The sequence below is a fragment of the Myodes glareolus genome, chromosome 9 (genome assembly GCF_982192425.1).
Source record: "Myodes glareolus chromosome 9, mMyoGla1.1, whole genome shotgun sequence".
Classification (NCBI taxonomy): Eukaryota; Metazoa; Chordata; class Mammalia; order Rodentia; family Cricetidae; genus Myodes; species Myodes glareolus.
In genome coordinates, this window is record NC_142034.1 from 14151039 (window position 1) to 14161802 (window position 10764).

Here is a 10764-nt window from a genome sequence, read left to right on the forward strand (position 1 = left end):
GGGCTGGGTCAGTAAAGTTCTTGCTGAAGAAGCAGGAGAACTGAGTTCAGTCCCCAATATCCACAAGAGACAGACACCTGTAATTCCAGCAGCAGAAGGAAGGAGAGACAGGTGGCTCCCTAGAGCTCACTCACCAGTCAGCCAAATCTAATCAGGGAGCCCAGGTCTCAGCGAGACTCGCTCTAAAACAAGTTGGACAGCTCCTGAGGAATCAAAGGTCACACTGACTCCTGGCCTCCAAATTTCTATGCACGCATATACCTGCGCAAAAATAACACCAACATGATACTTAGCCGAACTCTGCCTTTCCTTGCCCCTTATTTACTCTTCAACAACAACAAAAAATATAAATTACCATTTCAATTTTGGAAGGAATTTCTGCTACACAAATAAATTATACTGTACACACAGATTAGGTCTCGCTATCAAAAAGGTTTTTACACTACATTAGAACTTCAGGTTTAAGGTATTAAAACTGAAAAATAAGGCCAGGCATGGTGGCGCATGCCTTTAATCCCACCGCTTAGGAGACTGAAGCAGACTTATTCACTAGTTCGAGGCCAGCCTGGTCTACAGAGTGAGCTGCAGGACAGCCACAGCTATGTAGAGAAACCATGTCTCAAAAAGTTTAAAGAAAAAGGAAAAATAGGTAAAACTCTATCTCTGGTTTAGAATTAAATCATTCATGGCCTGTCTTTCACTGATAATTAAAATGACTGCTACATGCACAACCTACTTCAAAAGTACAGAAAAAAGTAGGGTGTCTTTTGTATTCATATTCTGTATTTATGTGGTGTCTTTTATTAAACTCACTGGCCTCACCTTTTCAAAAATCTGTTTCTTTGTGGACAGTTATAAAACAAGCTAAGACCTTCTCAAAGGTGCTTGGCTGCCATAGAAGTCAGTAAAGCACACGCAAGCTGCCAATATTAACAGCCTTAAAAAGAGAAAACCGCTAAGCCAAAGACGCACTTCATAGCATGCACCTCGCCAAACGCAACATAGTCCTGAAAGTTACTTAAAATGCGTTTTGTTCCATCAATATAAATATATTGTGGAGAGTAATACAGAGGACTTGAAATGCCAACAAGTCAACAAGGGTTACCAGGGCACGTTTTTGCGGGTTACACATCTGGATGTCTTCCCAGAAGACATCGGGGCAACTGTGGGCGTTAGAAATGTATCCCGGTGTGTCCTCCAGGGCACTTAACCAGATAGACACGATTTCCACTATCCTTCACCCGTTGGAAGGTTGGGCTTAGCGGCGTCAATAACCCGACTGGGTCCTGTAGGCAATCAGCTGGACCTGAACACTGCACAAATGATTCTGCTCTCCCCTCAGCTGGGGGTAAGGGAACGGGCTCAATGGCATTTCGCTTGCCTTTTCTATCTTACTTCCCATTATCTTTAAATAGTAACGACAAGTCATAAAAATACCAGCATACTGATGTGGGGGGAAAGGGTACACGCCCTGTCATCCCAGCACTGAGGAGGCAGAGGCAGGTGGATCTCTGTGAATTCGACACCAGCAAGGTCTACACAGTGAGAGCCTGTCTCAAACAAAAGGCCGCTGTCCTAAGTACTCGTTTTCTGAGTCTCTACAAATACTGCACGTCCCGCTCAAGGACCGCGACTCCGGGCTAGGAAGCTTGCAAACCCCAAATTCAGCAGAAGTTTCTCGGAGCCAGCCTGCAGTCGGGTCCTGCTCCCCGGGCAGAGCACTGCAGCCGTCCGGTTCCCTGCGGTCACTTCCTCCGCCGGTGTGAGCGGCGCCTGCGTGGCCCACCCAGGCCCGGGCGGCTGTCCTCCATGCTCCAGGACTCAGATCTCTCCTCACAACCCCAAGCCCCTACCTTAAGGCTCTGGGCCACGCCATGCCGCCTGACCCAACTTTACTGAGAACTTTCCCTGGCCTTCTCTGGGCTGCTAATCCCGCGGGGGCGCGCGCCACACAGGCCGCAAGCGCGGGTCCCCGGCCTGCGGCGACGCCCCTCCCCGAGCCAGCCCGCACGCGCGGGGACTGCATTCCGCGCAAAATTCCACTCAGAACCTGGGACTAGGGCGGGAGCGGGAACTATTGGTGAGAGAAAAAGGAGAGAGAGAGAAAGAGAGAGAACCTGCAGCCCCCACAAGCAAGCCGTCCACTCGGCCGCCGCCGCCCTGCCGCCACAGCCAAACGGTTTCAAATCCTTGCGGGCCGCTGGGTCGTGGTCGTCCAGCATAACCAGGGGCGGGACTACCGAGCTCGTCTGTCCCGCCCCCTCGAACAGCCGCTGACCCGCCACGCGGTTGCCATGGCGACGTGCTGGATGATGTCTATCACTGCCTCTCACATCCGAGGGGGCGGGAGTTTCCGCCCTCCGAGGTGTGGTTGTCACTCAAGGGGCGGAGACTTCCCACCGCGCTGTTCCCCACCCTCCGGGAAATGGTGACCCCCAAGCCGCTCCGTCGCTGTGGTAACGGTCTAGTCCACTGCGCAGGCGCAAAGCTCGTGGGTCTTCCCCCCCCCCACCCGTCTAGCCCTTGACGGTTTCCCGGTTTAATCTCCTGTGATCCTAGGGTGCTGTGTGGAGTAAACGCTGCTGCTTCCGGGCTTCCCACTGAGTAGTTTGTGAACACTTTAGAGACTGAGGAGAAAACAAGAAAAGCTCAAAAGCAATGGACTTACTGGACAATGTTCATAGAAAAGCCTGTCTGTTGTTCGAACAGACATCACCTTTGAGTAAGCTTTAAAGCCAGGAGAATTTATCCTTGTTAGCTCACACGGCAGAGGTGAGGGTGAATTATTCAGGATAAAGAGCCATCGTAAGTCTGAAACCACTAACCCTGAAAGACGCCGAACTGAAATAAACGGCTTTGTGTCTAGTAACTCTCTACAGAATCGTACCATCAAAAAGGGGGAAAAAATGTATTTTGTCCTTCCCAGGAAGTATCATGGATCTCGGGGCAGTCTATATTGCTGTGTGGTGATGCTCTTTGATCTTTTACGTTTCTAGGAGCTCTGAACTATGTACTTTAAAATATCAACAGAAACAAAATTTAAATTGCAAGAACACTGCCTTAAACGAAATTCAGTGTGCCACTGTTTTTCATCTAAATTCACGGCAGAATTCCTTCTGCAGAATCCCTGCCTTGCGCTCAGTGTGGTGCCCGACCTAACACAAGCACAGCTTGAAACATCTTTTCAATTTTCCATAAGGAAAACAGAAGAGTCACTTGTTTGTAATTAGCTCTTTTCGGCTTCCAGAAAAAGACCACACTCTTCAAGGTGCACTTTCAAATCCGTCTCCCTGGAGGTAAACACCGATAGCTCCTCATAGTTTCAGAGGCAAATTGTGCTAAAGAAAAGAAAGAATGAAGAATGCTTTCTAGACTATTTGGTTTCCGAAAGCATATTTGAACACACGCACAGCTGAGGAATGACCGACAATCCAGATCATTTGTATGGAGAATCATTGTAAAATATGCAGAAATGTGACCAGTAGGAGACCATGGAATGTAAGAGGTGGAGCTTACAGATCAAAAGATACAGATTCTCAAGTAGGAATAAGAAACTCAAGAGTACAACGTGGAGACTATAGGCAATAACTGTGTATTGAACCTTTTGAAGGGCAATTTGTGTTATATTTATGTGCAGGACATTAACCGTGTACAGTTAACCCAGCTCAGTGGTGAGTTCTTTGGCCTTCGCCTTTTCCAGCTTGTCAATGCGAGCCAAAGATTTTGGGCAGGAAGCATTGTCACCCTAGTGGTGGCAGATCTCATTGTATCTCTCCCAGTAGCTGGTCCTGGTAGCTTCCACCTGCTCAGCGGAGTGTTTCTGTCTTGAGTTAATCTGCATGAAAACAACAGTGGTGCTGGCCTTCCTGGGACCAGCCGCCCCAGCTTGGTCTTCTCTTTAGTGAGGCAGTAGCGAGTCCCCATCTCGTGACACAAGGCAGAGAGGAAGCCTACCAGCTCTACGGGGCCGACCCTTTGTTGACCAAGAGCGGAGCTTTCTTATTCTCTACCGAGGTTGTTGTGACCCTTTGAACTCCTGCTTGACGGACAGATAGTCTCTTAGTGGCCATGTCCCTTTTGCCTGCAGCTTTTTGCTCAGCACAGCTGGCAGCCTTAGCTTCTCCTCCAGCTTGGTCTCTCCTGCCCTGCACTTTTGGGCAAGCTAAAGTAGGTGGTGGCTGTGTAACAGTCCAGGGTCTGGATGAGCTGGCCTAATCACAGGAAGTACTTTGAGCTGCTTACAGATGAAGGTTCTTTGCTGTTGTAGCCGGATGGAACAAGGCCATTTGATGATAAAGCATGTGAGGTCCCTGTTGGTCTGGGTGTCTTGTCCAGAGCTGAAGTGCTTAGGCCTTTTCTCATAGGATTTGCCATGTTTTTGGCCTCTTGCTTCTTCATGATGAAGGAACAGTGGCCATCTTCTTCCCTTTGACCTTTTTTTGCTTTGGACATTTCTTCTGCTGCAGTAGAGAGTATATATCATAGTCTTGAAAATTCCACTCAAGGTATATTGCTGTAGTGTTCACCTTATAAAGTGGATAAGTGCATGAAATAACATATATGTTAATTTGCTCAAGTTAACAAGTACATGTTGTGTGCATATTTCAAAACATTGTATGGTACCAATAAACACATGATTTTTAGACAATAAAAAGAGTACAAGGACTGCAGAGATAGTCCAGTGGGTACCTGAGTGCTTGCTTGTGCATGAGGACCAGCGTTCAGATCCCCTGCCAGGTGGCTGTGGTTCCCACCTATAATTGCAGCATTCAGAAGGCAGAGACAGGATCTGAAGAGCAAAATGGCTAGTTAAACACGCTGCATAGAGGAGCTCTGGGTTCAAATGAGACATCGTGCTCAGTGATCAAGGAGGACTTCCAGCATCGACCTCAGGTGCACACACTCACACACCTGCACGCACACACACACACACTCAGACACACACACATGCAGGCACATCGCATGCACATCTTTTCAAAGGGGGCAAGAGGAAAAATGTAATTCAGTCAAGTTCAGAGGAAATGAGGGAAGGAATTTTCCTCCCTTAATATCTACCCTCAAATCTCTCCCAAAATAACTCTTGGAAAATATTAATGCAGACCGGAATTATGATAGCACATTTTTTTTCCTTCATTGTTTTTCATCAATGTGAATTTGTCTAGTCATTCGAAGGACTGTGAGTAATAAACACGCTGAAAAATACATGATACAAAAATAAATGTTCCTGACTTGGAATCACTGCAGTAGAGAATCAGTTGTTTCCACTCCTTAGCAAGAATTAGACATAAACAGAAGTGGAGTTTTATTTATTAAGTTAAGAATTTTCAGTTGCAGACTTTTTTCAGATTTTGTATTCATGCTATTGTAGGTAAATTAGAAAATGCTGGGCTCTTTAAAGAAGACATTAACACAATTTTACCATTAAAAAATAACCAGGATTGGGGATGGGGTGGTGGTGGCACACACCAGCCTGGTCTACAGAGCACATTCCAGGACATCCAGAGCTACACACAGAGATCCTGTCTTACAAAAAGAAAAAGAAAGGAGGGAAGGAAGGAAGGAAGGAAGGAAGGAAGGAAGGAAGGAAGGAAGGAAGGGGAAAAAAGTAACAGGATTAACTTATATGCACATACACATATGTTCAAATCTTCTATCTGTACATTACATCATCATCACTTTAAACGTGGCCTTATCCCACCATATACCTATAAAACAATTTGTTTACTTTTCTACTGTAGTTACTAATTCTGGTTTTCACAGTATTTCTGTAATAAAAGTCATTGTTGAAGTCTCAGTTACTCTGTTACCTCCATGTGACAGACTTATTTCATGGATATGTGGGTACATGTATGAATATGTTTGTGTGCACATGTGCAGTATGTGCAGAGGTCAGTGACTGACAGGTACCTTCCTCGGTCACTGTCCACCTGAGTTTTTTTTAAAGATTTATTTATTTCATTATATATACAGTATTCTCAGTATTCTGTCTGCATGCATGCCTGCAGGCTAGAAGAGGACACCAGATCTCATTACAGATCTGGTCTGGTGTCCACCATTGTGAGCCACCATGCAGTTGCTGGGAATTGAACTCAGGACCTTTGGAAGAGCAGGCAATGCTCTTAACCACTGAGCCATCTCTCCAGCCCCACCTGAGTTTTTGAGACAATCTCTCATTGAACCTGGAGTCTGCAGCTTTGGTGAGGTTGCCTGTCAGCCAACCGCAGGGGGCTGTCTACTCCTGCCCACCCCACCCACTCCCAACGCCGGCAGTTATAAGCTCCTGCACCCTGCTTTCATGCGGCTGTGGGGATGGAACTAGGGTTTTCAGGCTTTCAGGGCATGCACTCTATTGACTGCGCCATCTTTCCAGCCTGTAAGACAAGGGGGACCCTAAGAGAGGTGCATGAATTGCCCTGGGAAGGGAAATGGGATGAGATCTCATGGGTAAACTGAGGGCGATAAAAGGGAGGAGATGAAGGATGAGAACATGAGGGAGCAAGGTGGTCGAGTCTCGGGGGGAACAGAGTGGGGAAGCAATCAAAGAGATATCTTAAGAGAGAGAGTTGTTATGGGGCTGGGGAGATACCTGGTGCTAGGAAATTCACAAGAATTATTCACAAGGATGATCCCAGCTAAGACTCCTAGCAATAGTGAAGAGGGTGCCTGAACTGGCCTTTCCCAGTAATCAGATTGATGAATACCCCAACTGTCATCATAGAGACTTCATCCAGTAACTGATGGAACCAGATGCAGAGATCCACAACCAGGCACCAGGACTACCTCCAGGAATCTAGTCGAAGAGAGGGAGGTGGGAATATATGAGCAAGGGAGGTCAAGATCATGAAGGGGAAATCTACAGAAACAGCTGAACCAAGCTGATGGGAACTCATGAACTCTAGACTGTGGAGCCTCCATGGGACCGAACTAGGCCCTCTGCATGTGGGAAACAGTTGCATAACTTGGTCTATCTGAAAGACCCTTGGCAGTAGGACCAGGATCTATCCCTGGTGCATGAGCTAGCTTGTCAAAGTCCTTTCCCTATGGTGGGATTTCATACTTAGCCTTAGTGCAGGGGAGAGGGGCTTGGTCCTGCCTCAATTTAATAGGCCAGGCTTTGTTGACTTCCCATGGGAGCCCTTATCCTTTTGGGAGGAGTGGATGAGGGTGGGCGAGGGGTGGCAGGAGGAGGGGTGGGAGGGACAACTATGGTTGGAATGTAAAATGACATCTAAATTTTTTTTTAAAAAAAGTGATTTTCAATGGACATAAAATAGCATTAAGGTTTTCCCTCCCCAAATTACTCTCCGAACTTATTTTACAAATCTGTAAGACACTTGGCAATCTAGGAGAGTTTCAGAGTCACATTAACAACTTTTTGGATCTATGCAAATTGTCTCTTAAGAAAAGTTAGATGGCTTTTAATTTGCATTTTCTACTCTTTGAAAATGTGAATGTTTCTTATTAGTCCCTTTTAGTCTTCCATAGTAGAATCTCTTTTGCTCTTTGTTCATTTTTGAGGAAGTTGACCTGAGATGGTGTGCTGGTTTGAACGAGAATGGCTGCATAGGTTCCTGTATTTGAATGTGTGGTCCCCAGTTGGTGGATTGCGGAGAAGAATCAGGAGGTGTGTCACACTGCCAAGCCCAGCCTCTTTCTCTGCCTGCTGTCTGTTGATCAGAAGTTAAAGCTCTCAGCTACTGCCCCAGCACCATGAGTGTCACCATACTCCCCACCATGATGATAAAGAATCAAGCCTCCGAAACTGTAAGCAAACCCCAAATTAAATACTGTCTTTCGTAAGAGTTGCCTGGGTCATGGTGCCTTGTCATGCCAATAGAAGAATAACTAAGACAGATTGACAAAGATCCTCCACATTTTTAAACAGAATAAACTATCAATGACTTTGGACACTTTTGTGTAAAACTGATAGTGTGTACAATCCAATTTTATTCAAAAAATTTGTCTGTTTTTACTTTCATTACCTCTGTGTGTGTGTGTGTGTGTGCGTGCGCGCATGTGTGCATGCGTGCATGTGTGCACACGCACACCATGGCAGTCAAAGAACAACTTCTGGGAGTCACTTCACTTGGTCAGAAAGGTCAAACTCAGGTCATTAGACTTGGCAGCAAGCATCTTTGCCCATTGAGATATTCTGCTTATCCCACCATTTTCTATTATTAAAATGTCATTAAAATAAAATCTTGAATGATTTAGCTATCTAGACTGGAAACAATTTATAAATACTAAGAACCATTCCTCTGTTGTCTTATATAAACATATTAGAGATAGACATCAGAACAAACCCACAACCAGTAAATTCCTTAAATTGGATGGGAAGTGATTCAGAACTTTCTATTTAGAGACCACAAAAGTATAAATTACACCACAAATCGATGGAGTTAAGAAAGAGCAAAGAGTAAAAGGCATATTTTCTTTTCTTCATTAATAAAAACTGAAAAGGTCATTACCTTTTAGTACAGTGACTCTGGATTCTTTTATTTAAACCAGAACTAAACAAAATTCACCATTCTATCCTTACGCCAGTTCTCCAACCCAACTTCTTGGAGAAACTCATGCTAAAGAGTTATTAACCAAAAACAAACAACAGCAAACAAACAAGCAAAAAAACTGACTCTATCCCCATACCCAACAGTCTATATGTCACCCTGGCTAGCATCGGAAGAAAGGAGCGACCAGTTAGCAGGGTGTTTCAGTCTCCTCTGTATGACGATCGTCAGTGCCAGCCCTCCTGCCCAGTGTGACACCAGGCTATAAAATCACAGCTTTCAAGCACAGCTATTTCCAGGAAGCCACTGGGGAAAATCAGAACTTAACTAGAAGTGTGATCACAGTACAAGGCAACGGTCTGACGTCTAGGTATCTGGGTTCTGGGACTCCTTAGTGATAAATGGCAGAAATCCAAGCTATGTAACTGCTCTAGCTCCCTTATGGGACAATTGGCAAGATGGAGATGTTGCATGTTGAAAATTGCCCAGCACCGGATACAAGGACATTTCTATTTCTAGTCCTTCCCAAGTATTTGGTGAACATTTTGAGACCCAGTGTAATGGCTCCCGTGGCTGCTAACTTGATTGTACCTGCAGCCAATGCAAACCGTGCTGCTGGGCATCCTCTGAGGGATTTCCTTAACCCTAGTATTTGAAGCAGGAAGACCCACTCTAAATCTGAAAGAAGGAAGCAGCTTTTTCCCTGCTTGCCCTCATTCTCATCATCAAGTTCACCTATCCTGTTACTGTGACATTCCTTTGCCTGTTTGGAACCAAATTCTTCAGGAGTCCAGTGTAGGCTGGAGACTAACAACTCTCCATGAATCCTCTAGGACTCCAGCACCAAATAGGGACGGCTGAGACATCCAACCTCCTGGACTGAACAACTATCAAATTCATGAGACAGCCATTGTCAGACTATCCAGTTACAACCTGTAAGCCAATCTAATAAATCCCATTATCATCTTCATCGTCATCATTATTGGTGAGAGATTTGTATATGTGCACATATGTATTATATATATACATATATGTACATATATGTATATATATATCATATATCCAACCTATTCTATTCCTTTAGACAACTCTAACAAACCCAATAAATGCCACTAGGAGGCAGCAATAACACACAGAAAAACTTATCCATAGTTTCTCCGTCTTTCTGTGTGTGTGTGTGTGTGTGTGTGTGTGTGTGTGTGTATGTCCATTTACAATTAGAAATCAAAGGACTGCTTTTGGGGGCCAGTTCTCTCTCTGTAGCACATGGGGGTCCCAGGGATCAAACTCCAGTTGTCAGGCTTGGTAGCAAATGTTTTTGCCTGCTGAGCCATCTTAATCATTTGTTTTTAAGAGATATAACTAGATGAACTTAGCAAGGTCACAGGACCTAAGGTCAAGCATAATATATAAACATAGATCATGAGAATAAAAATTAAATTGAAAAGCTTTCTAAACAGCTTGAAAAAAAAAAGGAAATCCACTTTGTTAGCAGGACACAACCTAGAAGCACCTGGGAAGAGTCCCCAAGGCCGATCCTCTGCACTGGGGTGGCCTGTGGGGATGCCTGTGGGGATTGCCTTATTTAAGTTAATGGCCCATTGTGGGTGGCACCATTCCCTAGGCAGGGCTCCTGGACCCTGCAGGAGTTAGAGGCTTTAAATTGAGCACAAACAAATAAGCAAGCAAAGCTGCTGCATAGGTGCAGCTTTCTCTCTTCTGGTTGTGGATGTCGTGTGTCATGTGACCAACTGTACCCAGGTCCGGTCACGGTGACTTCCTTGCATGATGGATGTGCGTTGATATCAATCCTTCGTTCCTCGGCTGCTTTTATCACAACAGAAACAAAACTAGGACACACACTAGATTAAAAATGAAACAAAAAATCTCATTGCTATAACATATTTATGACTTAGGAAGGAGAGATGTACTCAGCGCTAGAATGTCTTAGTAATTGTAAATGGGCTCTTTTGAAGGTCTAGGTTTAATTATGTAAAGCAGGAAAATGTACAAATCAAGTTGCCCCCATTAAGGGTAATTAGAACTCAGATGTTGTCTTTCAGTGCATCTTTCTCCCTCAAACCTTCAGCTTTAGGTGATCAAATACTTAATAGCATAATGGGTTAAATGAACTCGGGAGAAAATATAAGTGTAGAGGGGAAAACAGTGTAAGATGGCAAAAGCAAGGGAATTAATTTATCTGATGATTAACTGCCATTTGCGTTGCTCTGCCGTTTCTTGCAGAAAACACACCAGC

The 10764-nt window shown here is 44.9% G+C and overlaps 1 protein-coding gene across 4 annotated transcripts in view; it reads right to left on the minus strand.

Moving 5' to 3' along the window:
• The window catches only part of Cep112 (centrosomal protein 112), a 410571-nt gene extending 408259 nt beyond the window's left edge, over positions 1 to 2312 (minus strand). Inside the window, exon 1 of one of the 4 annotated variants that reach the window (XR_015738731.1) lies at positions 2118 to 2312. The gene's annotated coding sequence lies outside the window, so the exon portion shown is untranslated. The remainder of the gene's footprint in view (positions 1 to 2117) is intronic. The other 3 variants (XM_087909848.1, XM_048446068.3, XM_048446067.3) reach the window with 3 other exon arrangements.
• Between the last annotated feature and the right edge of the window lie 8452 nt (positions 2313 to 10764).